General features: G+C 49.4%; 1 protein-coding gene across 1 annotated transcript in view; it reads right to left on the bottom strand.

The window, feature by feature from the left end:
- LOC147082213 (NACHT, LRR and PYD domains-containing protein 3-like) overlaps positions 1–15,824 on the bottom strand; it is a 278,082-nt gene that overhangs the window by 128,197 nt on the left and 134,061 nt on the right. The gene's annotated exons all lie outside the window — the stretch shown is intronic.

Raw genomic sequence — 15,824 nt, 5'->3', positions numbered from 1 at the left:
AGAGCACAGGGGCAGGTAATTACAGACTGAGAAATCTCAATTTCCTCATGTTCCCCCCTGGGGAGTGATGTCCCACACCAAGAGCACAGGGGCAGGTAATTACAGACTGAGCAATCTCAATTTCCTCATGTTCCCCCTGGGGAGTGACGTCCCACACCGAGAGCACAGGGGCCGGTAATTACAGACTGAGTAATCTCAATTTCCTCATGTTCCCCCTGGGGAGTGACGACCCACACCAAGTGCACAGGGGCAGGTAATTACAGACTGAGAAATCTCAATTTCCTCATGTTCCCCCTGGGGAGTGACGTCCCACACCAAGAGCACAGGGGCAGGTAATTAGACTGAGAAATCTCAATTTCCTCATGTTCCCCCCTGGGGAGTGACGTCCCACACCAAGAGCACAGGGGCAGGTAATTACAGACTGAGAAATCTCAATTTCCTCATGTTCCCCCTGGGGAGTGACGTCCCACACCAAGAGCACAGGGGCAGGTAATTACAGACTGAGAAATCTCAATTTCCTCATGTTCCCCCCTGGGGAGTGACGTCCCACACCAAGAGCACAGGGGCAGGTAATTACAGACTGAGAAATCTCAATTTCCTCATGTTCCCCCCTGGGGAGTGACGTCCCACACCAGGAGCACAGGGGCAGGTAATTACAGACTGAGAAATCTCAATTTCCTCATGTTCCCCCCTGGGGAGTGACGTCCCACACCAAGAGCACAGGGGCAGGTAATTACAGACTGAGAAATCTCAATTTCCTCATGTTCACCCTGGGGAGTGGCGTCCCACACCGAGGGCACAGGGGCAGGTAATTACAGACTGAGAAATCTCAATTTCCTCATGTTCCCCCCTGGGGAGTGACGTCCCACACCAAGAGCACAGGGGCAGGTAATTACAGACTGAGTAATCTCAATTTCCCCATGTTCCCCCTGGGGAGTGACGTCCCACACCAAGAGCACAGGGGCAGGTAATTACAGACTGAGTAATCTCAATTTCCTCATGTTCCCTCTGGGGAGTGACGTCCCACACCAAGAGCACAGGGGCCGGTAATTACAGACTGAGTAATCTCAATTTCCTCATGTTCCCCCTTGGGAGTGACGTCCCACACCAAGAGCACAGGGGCCGGTAATTACAGACTGAGAAATCTCAATTTCCTCATGTTCCCCCTGGGGAGTGACGTCCCACACCAAGAGCACAGGGGCAGGTAATTAGACTGAGAAATCTCAATTTCCCCATGTTCCCCCCTGGGGAGTGACGTCCCACACCAAGAGCACAGGGGCAGGTAATTACAGACTGAGAAATCTCAATTTCCCCATGTTCCCCCTGGGGAGTGACGTCCCACACCAAGAGCACAGGGGCAGGTAATTACAGACTGAGAAATCTCAATTTCCTCATGTTCCCCCCTGGGGAGTGACGTCCCACACCAAGAGCACAGGGGCAGGTAATTACAGACTGAGAAATCTCAATTTCCCCATGTTCCCCCTGGGGAGTGACGTCCCACACCAAGAGCACAGGGGCAGGTAATTACAGACTGAGAAATCTCAATTTCCTCATGTTCCCCCCTGGGGAGTGACGTCCCACACCAAGAGCACAGGGGCTGGTAATTACAGACTGAGTAATCTCAATTTCCTCATGTTCCCCCCTGGGGAGTGACGTCCCACACCAAGAGCACAGGGGCAGGTAATTACAGACTGAGAAATCTCTATTTCCCCATGTTCCCCCTGGGGAGTGACGTCCCACACCAAGAGCACAGGGGCAGGTAATTACAGACTGAGTAATCTCAATTTCCCCATGTTCCCCCTGGGGAGTGACGTCCCACACCAAGAGCACAGGGGCAGGTAATTACAGACTGAGTAATCTCAATTTCCCCATGTTCCCCCTGGGGAGTGACGTCCCACACCAAGAGCACAGGGGCAGGTAATTACAGACTGAGAAATCTCAATTTCCTCATGTTCCCCCCTGGGGAGTGACGTCCCACACCACGAGCACAGGGGCAGGTAATTACAGACTGAGTAATCTCAATTTCCCCATGTTCCCCCTGGGGAGTGACGTCCCACACCATGAGCACAGGGGCAGGTAATTACAGATTGAGAAATCTCAATTTCCTCATGTTCACCCTGGGGAGTGACGTCCCACACCAAGAGCACAGGGGCCGGTAATTACAGACTGAGAAATCTCAATTTCCTCATGGTCCCCCCTGGGGAGTGACGTCCCACACCAAGAGCACAGGGGCTGGTAATTACAGACTGAGAAATCTCAATTTCCTCATGTTCCTCCCTGGGGAGTGACGTCCCACACCAAGAGCACAGGGGCAGGTAATTACAGACTGAGTAATCTCAATTTCTTCCTGTTCCCCCCCTGGGGAGTGACGTCCCACACCAAGAGCACAGGGGCAGGTAATTACAGACTGAGTAATCTCAATTTCATGTTCCCCCTGGGGAGTGACATCCCACACCAAGAGCACAGGGGCAGGTAATTACAGACTAAGAAATCTCAATTTCCTCATGTTCCCCCCTGGGGAGTGACGTCCCACACCGAGAGCACAGGGGCAGGTAATTACAGACTGAGTAATCTCAATTTCCTCATGTTCACCCTGGGGAGTGACGTCCCACACCAAGAGCACAGGGGCTGGTAATTACAGACTGAGAAATCTCAATTTCCTCATGTTCCCCCTGGGGAGTGACGTCCCACACCAAGAGCACAGGGGCAGGTAATTACAGACTGAGAAATCTCAATTTCCCCATGTTCCCCCTGGGGAGTGACGTCCCACACCAAGAGCACAGGGGCAGGTAATTACAGACTGAGAAATCCCAATTTCCTCATGTTCCCCCCTGGGGAGTGACGTCCCACACCGAGGGCACAGGGGCCGGTAATTACAGACTGAGAAATCTCAATTTCCTCATGTTCACCCTGGGGAGTGACGTCCCACACCAAGAGCACAGGGGCAGGTAATTAGACTGAGAAATCTCAATTTCCTCATGTTCCCCCCTGGGGAGTGACGTCCCACACCAAGAGCACAGGGGCAGGTAATTACAGACTGAGAAATCTCAATTTCCTCATGTTCCCCCCTGGGGAGTGACGTCCCACACCACGAGCACAGGGGCAGGTAATTACAGACTGAGTAATCTCAATTTCCCCATGTTCCCCCTGGGGAGTGACGTCCCACACCATGAGCACAGGGGCAGGTAATTACAGACTGAGAAATCTCAATTTCCCCATGTTCCCCCTGGGGAGTGACGTCACACACCAAGAGCACAGGGGCAGGTAATTACAGACTGAGAAATCTCAATTTCCTCATGTTCCCCCTGGGGAGTGACGTCCCACACCAAGAGCACAGGGGCTGGTAATTACAGACTGAGAAATCTCAATTTCCTCATGTTCCCCCCTGGGGAGTGACGTCCCACACCAGGAGCACAGGGGCAGGTAATTACAGACTGAGTAATCTCAATTTCCTCATGTTCCCCCTGGGGAGTGACGTCCCACACCAAGAGCACAGGGGCAGGTAATTACAGACTGAGTAATCTCAATTTCCTCATGTTCCCCCCCTGGGGAGTGACATCCCACACCAAGAGCACAGGGGCAGGTAATTACAGACTGAGAAATCTCAATTTCCTCATGTTCCCCCCTGAGGAGTGATGTCCCACACCAAGAGCACAGGGGCAGGTAATTACAGACTGAGCAATCTCAATTTCCTCATGTTCCCCCTGGGGAGTGACGTCCCACACCGAGAGCACAGGGGCCGGTAATTACAGACTGAGTAATCTCAATTTCCTCATGTTCCCCCTGGGGAGTGACGACCCACACCAAGTGCACAGGGGCAGGTAATTACAGACTGAGAAATCTCAATTTCCTCATGTTCCCCCTGGGGAGTGACGTCCCACACCGAGAGCACAGGGGCTGGTAATTACAGACTGAGTAATCTCAATTTCCTCATGTTCCCCCTGAGGAGTGACGTCCCACACCAAGAGCACAGGGGCAGGTAATTACAGACTGAGAAATCTCTATTTCCCCATGTTCCCCCCTGGGGAGTGACGTCCCACACCAAGAGCACAGGGGCAGGTAATTACAGGCTAAGAAATCTCAATTTCCTCATGTTCCCCCCCGGGGAGTGACGTCCCACACCAAGAGCACAGGGGCTGGTAATTACAGACTGAGAAATCTCAATTTCCTCATGTTCCCCCTGGGGAGTGACGTCCCACACCGAGAGCACAGGGGCTGGTAATTACAGACTGAGAAATCTCAATTTCCTCATGTTCCCCCTGGGGAGTGACGTCCCACACCAAGAGCACAGGGGCAGGTAATTACAGACTGAGAAATCTCAATTTCCTCATGTTCCCCCTGGGGAGTGACGTCCCACACCAAGAGCCCAGGGGCTGGTAATTACAGACTGAGAAATCTCAATTTCCTCATGTTCCCCCTGGGGAGTAACGTCCCACACTGAGAGCACAGGGGAAGGTAATTACAGACTGAGTAATCTCAATTTCCTCATGTTCCCCCCTGGGGAGTGACGTCCCACACCAAGAGCACAGGGGCAGGTAATTACAGACTGAGAAATCTCAATTTCCTCATGTTCCCCCCTGGGGAGTGACGTCCCACACCAAGAGCACAGGGGCAGGTAATTACAGACTGAGTAATCTCAATTTCCTCATGTTCCCCCTGGGGAGTGACGTCCCACACCTAGAGCACAGGGGCTGGTAATTACAGACTGAGTAACCTCAATTTCCTCATGTTCCCCCCTGGGGAGTGACGTCCCACACCAAGAGCACAGGGGCAGGTAATTACAGACTGAGAAATCTCAATTTCCTCATGTTCCCCCTGGGGAGTGACGTCCAACACCAAGAGCACAGGGGCAGGTAATTACAGACTGAGTAATCTCAATTTCCTCATGTTCCCCCTGGGGAGTGACGTCACACACCAAGAGCACAGGGGCTGGTAATTACAGACTGAGTAATCTCAATTTCCTCATGTTCCCCCTGGGGAGTGACGTCCCACACCAAGAGCACAGGAGCAGGTAATTACAGACTGAGAAATCTCAATTTCCTCATGTTCCCCCCTGGGGAGTGACGTCCCACACCGAGAGCACAGGGGCAGGTAATTACAGACTGAGTAATCTCAATTGCCTCATGTTCCCCCCTGGGGAGTGACGTCCCACACCAAGAGCACAGGGGCAGGTAATTACAGACTGAGAAATCTCAATTTCCTCATGTTCCCCCTGGGGAGTGACGTCCCACACCAAGAGCACAGGGGCAGGTAATTACAGACTGAGTAATCTCAATTTCCTCATGTTCCCCCCTGGGGAGTGACGTCCCACACCAAGAGCACAGGGGCAGGTAATTACAGACTGAGTAATCTCAATTTCCTCATGTTCCCCCCTGGGGAGTGACGTCCCACACCAAGAGCACAGCGGCAGGTAATTACAGACCGAGTAATCTCAATTTCCTCATGTTCCCCCCTGGGGAGTGACGTCCCACACCAAGAGCACAGGGGCAGGTAATTACAGACTGAGAAATCTCTATTTCCTCATGTTCCCCCTGGGGAGTGACGTCCCACACCGAGAGCACAGGGGCCGGTAATTACAGACTGAGTAATCTCAATTTCCTCATGTTCCCCCTGGGGAGTGACGTCCCACACCAAGAGCACAGGGGCAGGTAATTACAGACTGAGAAATCTCTATTTCCTCATGTTCCCCCTGGGGAGTGACGTCCCACACCAAGAGCACAGGGGCCGGTAATTACAGACTGAGAAATCTCAATATCCTCATGTTCCCCCCTGGGGAGTGACATCCCACACCAAGAGCACAGGGGCAGGTAATTACAGACTGAGAAATCTCAATTTCCTCATGTTCCCCCTGGGGAGTGACGTCCCACACCAAGAGCACAGGGGCAGGTAATTACAGACTGAGTAATCTCAATTTCCTCATGTTCCCCCCAGGGGAGTGACGTCCCACACCAAGAGCGCAGGGGCAGGTAATTACAGACTGAGTAATCTCAATTTCCTCATGTTCCCCCCAGGGGAGTGACGTCCCACACCAAGAGCGCAGGGGCAGGTAATTACAGACTGAGTAATCTCAATTTCCTCATGTTCCCCCCAGGGGAGTGACGTCCCACACCAAGAGCACAGGGGCAGGTAATTACAGACTGAGTAATCTCAATTTCCCCATGTTCCCCCTGGGGAGTGACGTCCCACACCAAGAGCACAGGGGCAGGTAATTACAGACTGAGTAATCTCAATTTCCCCATGTTCCCCCTGGGGAGTGACGTCCCACACCAAGAGCACAGGGGCAGGTAATTACAGACTGAGAAATCTCAATTTCCTCATGTTCCCCCTGGGGAGTGACGTCCCACACCGAGGGCACAGGGGCCGGTAATTACAGACTGAGTAATCTCAATTTCCTCATGTTCCCCCTGGGGAGTGACGTCCCACACCAAGAGCACAGGGGCCGGTAATTACAGACTCAGAAATCTCAATTTCCCCATGTTCCCCCTGGGGAGTGACGCTCCACACCAAGAGCACAGGGGCAGGTAATTACAGACTGAGAAATCTCAATTTCCCCATGTTCCCCCCTGGGGAGTGACGTCCCACACCAAGAGCACAGGGGCAGGTAATTACAGACTGAGAAATCTCAATTTCCTCATGTTCCCCCTGGGGAGTGACGTCCCACACCGAGGGTACAGGGGCAGGTAATTACAGACTGAGAAATCTCAATTTCCTCATGTTCCCCCTGGGGAGTGACGTCCCACACCAAGAGCACAGGGGCAGGTAATTACAGACTGAGTAATCTCAATTTCCTCATGTTCCCCCTGGGGAGTGACGTCCCACACCAAGAGCACAGGGGCAGGTAATTACAGACTGAGTAATCTCAATTTCCCCATGTTCCCCCTGGGGAGTGACGTCCCACACCAAGAGCACAGGGGCAGGTAATTACAGACTGAGAAATCTCAAATTCCTCATGTTCCCCCTGGGGAGTGACGTCCCACACCAAGAGCACAGGGGCCGGTAATTACAGACTGAGAAATCTCAATTTCCTCATGTTCCCCCTGGGGAGTGACGTCCCACACCGAGGGCACAGGGGCCGGTAATTACAGACTGAGAAATCTCAATTTCCTCATGTTCCCCCCTGGGGAGTGACGTCCCACACCAAGAGCACAGGGGCAGGTAATTACAGACTGAGAAATCTCAATTTCCTCATGTTCCCCCTGGGGAGTGACGTCCCACACCAAGAGTACAGGGGCAGGTAATTACAGACTGAGAAATCTCAATTTCCTCATGTTCCCCCCTGGGGAGTGACGTCCCACACCAGGAGCACAGGGGCAGGTAATTTACCCAGTTGTGCACAGGTTTGTGCACTCCATGTTTAGGATGTAAAAGCAGTGGAAAAGCAGCGTGCAATTACACTAAGATGTTAGCAGGGATGTGGAGTTACCATGAGAGAGTGCGATTTGAGAACGTTGGACTCAATCCACTAGAGGTGAGCAGATTAAGTGAGGGTTTGCTGCAACTCTTCAGATTCTGTAGAGTTATGATCCAATAAATAGTTACTGATAGTTTCCACTGATTGCCCAGAGGGCACATATTTAGGCTATTTAGAAGAATTCGGTGTGAAGGTTAATAAACTGAATTACACATGAGGTGGTTACAAAGCAGAATTCAATCCCACAAGCTATGTTAGAAGCAAGTGGAACTTTTTAAAAAAATAAAATCTATTTCATTTGCTGCATGGATAGAAATTAATGCTGGAGAATGGGGAGTGAACAGAAGATTGCACCTGGACTAATTGGGATGCTAACCTAATGCGGTCAACAGGAGGTTGGGATTAGACTAGGTGGGATATTAACAGTAATGGGTAGTGAGCAGGAGGTTGGGATTAGACTAGGTGGGATATTAACAGTAATGGGCAGTGAGCAGGAGGTTGGGATTAGACTAGGTGGGATATTAACAGTAATGGGCAGTGAGCAGGAGGTTGGGATTAGACTAGGTGGGATATTAACAGTAATGGTAGTGAGCAGGAGGTTGGGATTAGACTAGGTGGGATATTAACAGTAATGGGCAGTGAGCAGGAGGTTGGGATTAGACTCGGTGGGATATTAACGGTAATGGGTAGTGAGCAGGAGGTTGGGATTAGACTAGGTGGGATATTAACGGTAATGGGCAGTGAGCAGGAGGTTGGGATTAGACTAGGTGGGATATTAACAGTAATGGGTAGTGAGCAGGAGGTTGGGATTAGACTAGGTGGGATATTAACAGTAATGGGCAGTGAGCAGGAGGTTGGGATTAGACTAGGTGGGATATTAACAGTAATGGGTAGTGAGCAGGAGGTTGGGATTAGACTAGGTGGGATATTAACTGTAATGGGCAGTGAGCAGGAGGTTGGGATTAGACTAGGTGGGATATTAACAGTAATCGGCAGTGAGCAGGAGGTTGGGATTAGACTAGGTGGGATATTAACGGTAATGGGCAGTGAGCAGGAGGTTGGGATTAGACCTGGTGGGATATTAACAGTAATGGGTAGTGAGCAGGAGGTTGGGATTAGACTAGGTGAGATATTAACAGTAATGGGCAGTGAGCAGGAGGTTGGGATTAGACTCGGTGGGATATTAACGGTAATGGGTAGTGAGCAGGAGGTTGGGATTAGACTAGGTGGGATATTAACGGTAATGGGCAGTGAGCAGGAGGTTGGGATTAGACTAGGTGGGATATTAACAGTAATGGGTAGTGAGCAGGAGGTTGGGATGAGACTAGGTGGGATATTAACAGTAATGGGCAGTGAGCAGGGGGTTGGGATTAGACTAGGTGGGATATTAACAGTAATGGGTAGTGAGCAGGAGGTTGGGATTAGACTAGGTGGGATATTAACAGTAATGGGTAGTGAGCAGGAGGTTGGGATTAGACTAGGTGGGATATTAACAGTAATGGGGAGTGAGCAGGAGGTTGGGATTAGACTAGGTGGGATATTAACAGTAATGGGCAGTGAGCAGGGGGTTGGGATTAGACTAGGTGGGATATTAACAGTAATGGGGAGTGAGCAGGAGGTTGGGATTCGCCTAGGTGGGATATTAACAGTAATGGGCAGTGAGCAGGAGGTTGGGATTAGACTAGGTGGGATATTAACGGTAATGGGTAGTGAGCAGGAGGTTGGGATTAGACTAGGTGGGATATTAACAGTAATGGGTAGTGAGCAGGAGGTTGGGATTAGACTAGGTGGGATATTAACAGTAATTGGCATTGAGCAGGAGGTTGGGATTAGACGAGGTGGGATATTAACAGTAATTGGCATTGAGCAGGAGGTTGGGATTAGACTAGGTGGGATATTAACGGTAATGGGCAGTGAGCAGGAGGTTGGGATTAGACTAGGTGGGATATTAACAGTAATGGGCAGTGAGCAGGAGGTTGGGATTAGACTAGGTGGGATATTAACAGTACTGGGCAGTGAGCAGGAGGTTGGGATTAGACTAGGTGGGATATTAACAGTAATGGGCAGTGAGCAGGAGGTTGGGATTAGACTAGGTGGGATATTAACAGTAATGGGCAGTGAGCAGGAGGTTGGGATTAGACTAGGTGGGATATTAACAGTACTGGGCAGTGAGCAGGAGGTTGGGATTAGACTAGGTGGGATATTAACAGTAATGGGTAGTGAGCAGGAGGTTGGGATTAGACTAGGTGAGATATTAACAGTAATGGGCAGTGAGCAGGAGGTTGGGATTAGACTAGGTGGGATATTAACAGTACTGGGCAGTGAGCAGGAGGTTGGGATTAGACTAGGTGGGATATTAACAGTAATGGGTAGTGAGCAGGAGGTTGGGATTAGACTAGGTGGGATATTAACAGTAATTGGCATTGAGCAGGAGGTTGGGATTAGACTAGGTGGGATATTAACAGTACTGGGCAGTGAGCAGGAGGTTGGGATTCGACTCGGTGGGATATTAACAGTAATGGGCAGTGAGCAGGAGGTTGGGATTAGACTAGGTGGGATATTAACAGTAATGGGCAGGGAGCAGGAGGTTGGGATTAGACTAGGTGGGATATTAACAGTAATGGGCAGTGAGCAGGAGGTTGGGATTAGACTAGGTGGGATATTAACAGTAATGGGCAGTGAGCAGGAGCTTGGGATTAGACTACGTGGGATATTAACAGTAATGGGCAGTGAGCAGGAGGTTGGGATTAGACTACGTGGGATATTAACAGTAATGGGCAGTGAGCAGGAGGTTGGGATTAGACTCGGTGGGATATTAACAGTAATGGGCAGTGAGCAGGAGGTTGGGATTAGACTAGGTGGGATATTAACAGTAATGGGCAGTGAGCAGGAGGTTGGGATTAGACTAGGTGGGATATTAACAGTAATGGGCAGTGAGCAGGAGGTTGGGATTAGACTAGGTGGGATATTAACAGTAATGGGCAGTGAGCAGGAGGTTGGGATTAGACTAGGTGGGATATTAACAGTAATGGGCAGTGAGCAGGAGGTTGGGATTAGACTAGGTGGGATATTAACAGTAATGGGCAGTGAGCAGGAGGTTGGGATTAGACTAGGGGGGATATTAACAGTAATGGGCAGTGAGCAGGAGGTTGGGATTAGACTAGGTGGGATATTAACGGTAATGGGCAGTGTGCAGGAGGTTGGGATTAGATTGGTGGGATATTAACAGTAATGGGCAGTGAGCAGGAGGTTGGGATTAGACTAGGTGGGATATTAACAGTAATGGGCAGTGAGCAGGAGGTTGGGATTAGACTAGGTGGGATATTAACAGTAATGGGCAGTGAGCAGGAGGTTGGGATTAGACTAGGTGGGATATTAACAGTAATGGGCAGTGAGCAGGAGGTTGGGATTAGACTAGGTGGGATATTAACAGTAATGGGCAGTGAGCAGGAGGTTGGGATTAGACTAGGTGGGATATTAACAGTAATGGGCAGTGAGCAGGAGGTTGGGATTAGACTAGGTGGGATATTAACAGTAATGGGCAGTGAGCAGGAGGTTGGGATTATACCAGGTGGGATATTAACGGTAATGGGCAGTGAGCAGGAGGTTGGGATTAGACTAGGGGGGATATTAACAGTAATGGGCAGTGAGCAGGAGGTTGGGATTAGACTAGGTGGGATATTAACAGTAATGGGCAGTGAGCAGGAGGTTGGGATTAGACTAGGTGGGATATTAACAGTAATGGGCAGTGAGCAGGAGGTTGGGATTAGACTAGGTGGGATGTTAACGGTAATGGGCAGTGAGCAGGAGGTTGGGATTAGACTAGGGGGGATATTAACAGTAATGGGCAGTGAGCAGGAGGTTGGGATTAGACTAGGTGGGATATTAACAGTAATGGGCAGTGAGCAGGAGGTTGGGATTAGACTAGGTGGGATATTAACAGTAATGGGCAGTGAGCAGGAGGTTGGGATTAGACTAGGTGGGATATTAACAGTAATGGGCAGTGAGCAGGAGGTTGGGATTAGACTAGGTGGGATATTAACAGTAATGGGCAGTGAGCAGGAGGTTGGGATTAGACTAGGGGGGATATTAACAGTAATGGGCAGTGAGCAGGAGGTTGGGATTAGACTAGGTGGGATATTAACGGTAATGGGCAGTGAGCAGGAGGTTGGGATTAGACTAGGTGGGATATTAACGGTAATGGGCAGTGAGCAGGAGGTTGGGATTAGATTGGTGGGATATTAACAGTAATGGGCAGTGAGCAGGAGGTTGGGATTAGACTAGGTGGATATTAACAGTAATGGGCAGTGAGCAGGAGGTTGGGATTAGATTGGTGGGATATTAACAGTAATGGGCAGTGAGCAGGAGGTTGGGATTAGACTAGGTGGGATATTAACGGTAATGGGCAGTGAGCAGGAGGTTGGGATTAGACTAGGTGGGATATTAACAGTAATGGGCAGTGAGCAGGAGGTTGGGATTAGACTCGGTGGGATATTAACAGTAATGGGTAGTGAGCAGGAGGTTGGGATTAGACTAGGTGGGATATTAACAGTAATGGGCAGTGAGCAGGAGGTTGGGATTAGACTACGTGGGATATTAACGGTAATGGGCAGTGAGCAGGAGGTTGGGATTAGACTAGGTGGGATATTAACAGTAATGGGCAGTGAGCAGGAGGTTGGGATTAGACTAGGTGGGATATTAATAGTAATGGGCAGTGAGCAGGAGGTTGGGATTAGACTAGGTGGGATATTAACGGTAATGGGCAGTGAGCAGGAGGTTGGGATTAGACTAGGTGGGATATTAACAGTAATGGGTAGTGAGCAGGAGGTTGGGATTAGACTAGGTGGGATATTAACAGTAATGGGCAGTGAGCAGGAGGTTGGGATTAGACTAGGTGGGATATTAACAGTAATGGGCAGTGAGCAGGAGATTGGGATTAGATTGGTGGGATATTAACAGTAATGGGCAGTGAGCAGGAGGTTGGGATTTGACTAGGTGGGATATTAACGGTAATTGGCACTGAGCAGGAGGTTGGGATTAGACTAGGTGGGATATTAACAGTACTGGGCAGTGAGCAGGAGGTTGGGATTAGACTAGGTGGGATATTAACACTAATGGGCAGTGAGCAGGAGGTTGGGATTAGACTAGGTGGGATATTAACGGTAATGGGTAGTGAGCAGGAGGTTTGGATTAGACTAGGTGGGATATTAACAGTAATGGGCAGTGAGCAGGAGGTTGGGATTCGCCTAGGTGGGGTATTAACAGTAATGGGCAGTGAGCAGGAGGTTGGGATTAGACTAGGTGGGATATTAACACTAATGGGCAGTGAGCAGGAGGTTGGGATTAGACTAGGTGGGATATTAACGGTAATGGGTAGTGAGCAGGAGGTTTGGATTAGACTAGGTGGGATATTAACAGTAATGGGCAGTGAGCAGGAGGTTGGGATTCGCCTAGGTGGGGTATTAACAGTAATGGGCAGTGAGCAGGAGGTTGGGATTAGACTAGGTGGGATATTAACACTAATGGGCAGTGAGCAGGAGGTTGGGATTAGACTAGGTGGGATATTAACGGTAATGGGTAGTGAGCAGGAGGTTTGGATTGGACTAGGTGGGATATTAACAGTAATGGGCAGTGAGCAGGAGGTTGGGATTCGCCTAGGTGGGGTATTAACGGTAATGGGCAGTGAGCAGGAGGTTGGGATTAGACTAGGTGGGATATTAACAGTAATGGGCAGTGAGCAGGAGGTTGGGATTAGATTGGTGGGATATTAACAGTAATGGGTAGTGAGCAGGAGGTTGGGATTAGACTAGGTGGGATATTAACAGTAATGGGCAGTGAGCAGGAGGTTGGGATTAGACTAGGTGGTATATTAACAGTAATGGGCAGTGAGCAGGAGGTTGGGATTAGACTAGGTGGGATATTAACAGTAATGGGCAGTGAGCAGGAGGTTGGGATTAGACTAGGTGGGATATTAACAGTAATGGGCAGTGAGCAGGAGGTTGGGATTAGACTAGGTGGGATATTAACAGTAATGGGCAGTGAGCAGGAGGTTGGGATTAGACTAGGTGGGATATTAACAGTAATGGGCAGTGAGCAGGAGGTTGGGATTAGACTAGGTGGGATATTAACAGTAATGGGCAGTGAGCAGGAGGTTGGGATTAGACTAGGTGAGATATTAACAGTAATGGGCAGTGAGCAGGAGGTTGGGATTAGACTAGGTGGGATATTAACAGTAATGGGCAGTGAGCAGGAGGTTGGGATTAGACTAGGTGGGATATTAACAGTAATGGGTAGTGAGCAGGAGGTTGGGATTAGACTAGGTGGGATATTAACAGTAATGGGGAGTGAGCAGGAGGTTGGGATTAGACTCGGTGGGATATTAACAGTAATGGGCAGTGAGCAGGAGGTTGGGATTAGACTAGGTGGGTTATTAACAGTAATGGGCAGTGAGCAGGGGGTTGGGATTAGACTAGGTGAGATATTAACAGTAATGGGCAGTGAGTAGGAGGTTGGGATTCGACTAGGTGGGATATTAACAGTAATGGGCAGTGAGCAGGAGGTTGGGATTAGACTAGGTGGGATATTAACAGTAATGGGCAGTGAGCAGGAGGTTGGGATTAGACTAGGTGGGATATTAACGGTAATGGGTAGTGAGCAGGAGGTTGGGATTAGACTAGGTGGGATATTAACAGTAATGGGCAGTGAGCAGGAGGTTGGGATTAGACTAGGTGGGATATTAACAGTAATGGGAAGTGAGCAGGAGGTTGGGATTAGACTAGGTGGGATATTAACAGTAATGGGCAGTGAGCAGGAGGTTGGGATTAGACTAGGTGGGATATTAACAGTAATGGGAAGTGAGCAGGAGGTTGGGATTAGACTAGGTGGGATATTAACAGTAATGGGCAGTGAGCAGGAGGTTGGGATTAGACTAGGTGGGATATTAACAGTAATGGGCAGTGAGCAGGAGGTTGGGATTAGACTAGGTGGGATATTAACAGTAATGGGTAGTGAGCAGGAGGTTGGGATTAGACTAGGTGGGATATTAACAGTAATGGGCAGTGAGCAGGAGGTTGGGATTAGACTAGGTGGGATATTAACAGTAATGGGAAGTGAGCAGGAGGTTGGGATTAGACTAGGTGGGATATTAACAGTAATGGGCAGTGAGCAGGAGGTTGGGATTAGACTAGGTGGGATATTAACAGTAATGGGAAGTGAGCAGGAGGTTGGGATTAGACTAGGTGGGATATTAACAGTAATGGGCAGTGAGCAGGAGGTTGGGATTAGACTAGGTGGGATATTAACAGTAATGGGTAGTGAGCAGGAGGTTGGGATTAGACTAGGTGGGATATTAACAGTAATGGGCAGTGAGCAGGAGGTTGGGATTAGACTAGGTGGGATATTAACAGTAATGGGCAGTGAGCAGGAGGTTGGGATTAGACTAGGTGGGATATTAACAGTAATGGGCAGTGAGCAGGAGGTTGGGATTAGACTAGGTGGGATATTAACAGTAATGGGCAGTGAGTAGGAGGTTGGGATTAGACTAGGTGGGATATTAACAGTAATGGGCAGTGAGCAGGAGGTTGGGATTAGACTAGGTGGGATATTAACAGTAATGGGCAGTGAGTAGGAGGTTGGGATTAGACTAGGTGGGATATTAACAGTAATGGGCAGTGAGCAGGAGGTTGGGATTAGACTAGGTCAGATATTAACAGTAATTGGTAATGAGCAGGAGGTTGGGATTAGACTAGGTGGGATATTAACAGTAATGGGCAGTGAGCAGGAGGTTGGGATGAGAGTAAATGTCCTAGATTATCGACTGGGAAAGTTGGTAGCAGGTCGACCGTCCATTATACACCCTGCCCGATTATCATTTCCATTTAGTTCTGTTCCATTACAGGTAACTGACAGAACAGTACAGGCTGCTTGCTGTAATTTCCTGAAGTGCTGTCCCGGGGAGTGACGCTCCAGGACAGGTTCTACCGCCAGTATTGAGTCTCTGTCAAAGTTCGAATTGACTCCCGGTGATGCAGGGGGAGGAAAAACCTGCACAGCGTCGGGTTTTCAATCCTCATTCTTTGGGGGGTTAGTTTTCCTGTTCGTGTCTCAGACATTTTAACCATTGTGTTTTTGTTCTTGAAAAGCCTCTCATTTACTCCACAGATGATTTTTGTCATGTCTCATTTCCTTCATTTACTTTAAGTAGTTTCCAGGTCAGTAAACTCACGACGTTCCCTGTAATTCCTGTCTGTTGCCTCTGGCCTCTCCTTTTCCCAGTCCCACTAAAACTGTTCCCTTTGTTTTCAGTCCACAATGAATTATACCCGAACCGTTCCCCGGTCCTTTGTACAGATACTGACGGATCCGCTGGGTATTTTCACCTCTTCATATCATTGTTTCAGATTCACAATATTTT

Source organism: Somniosus microcephalus, unplaced genomic scaffold (genome assembly GCF_052327205.1).
Source record: "Somniosus microcephalus isolate GS21.2 unplaced genomic scaffold, FLI_Smic_1.0 scaffold143, whole genome shotgun sequence".
In the NCBI taxonomy this organism is placed as follows: domain Eukaryota; kingdom Metazoa; phylum Chordata; class Chondrichthyes; order Squaliformes; family Somniosidae; genus Somniosus; species Somniosus microcephalus.
The sequence above is the reverse complement of the archived record's forward strand: the minus strand, read 5'-3'. Positions and strand labels throughout refer to the sequence as shown.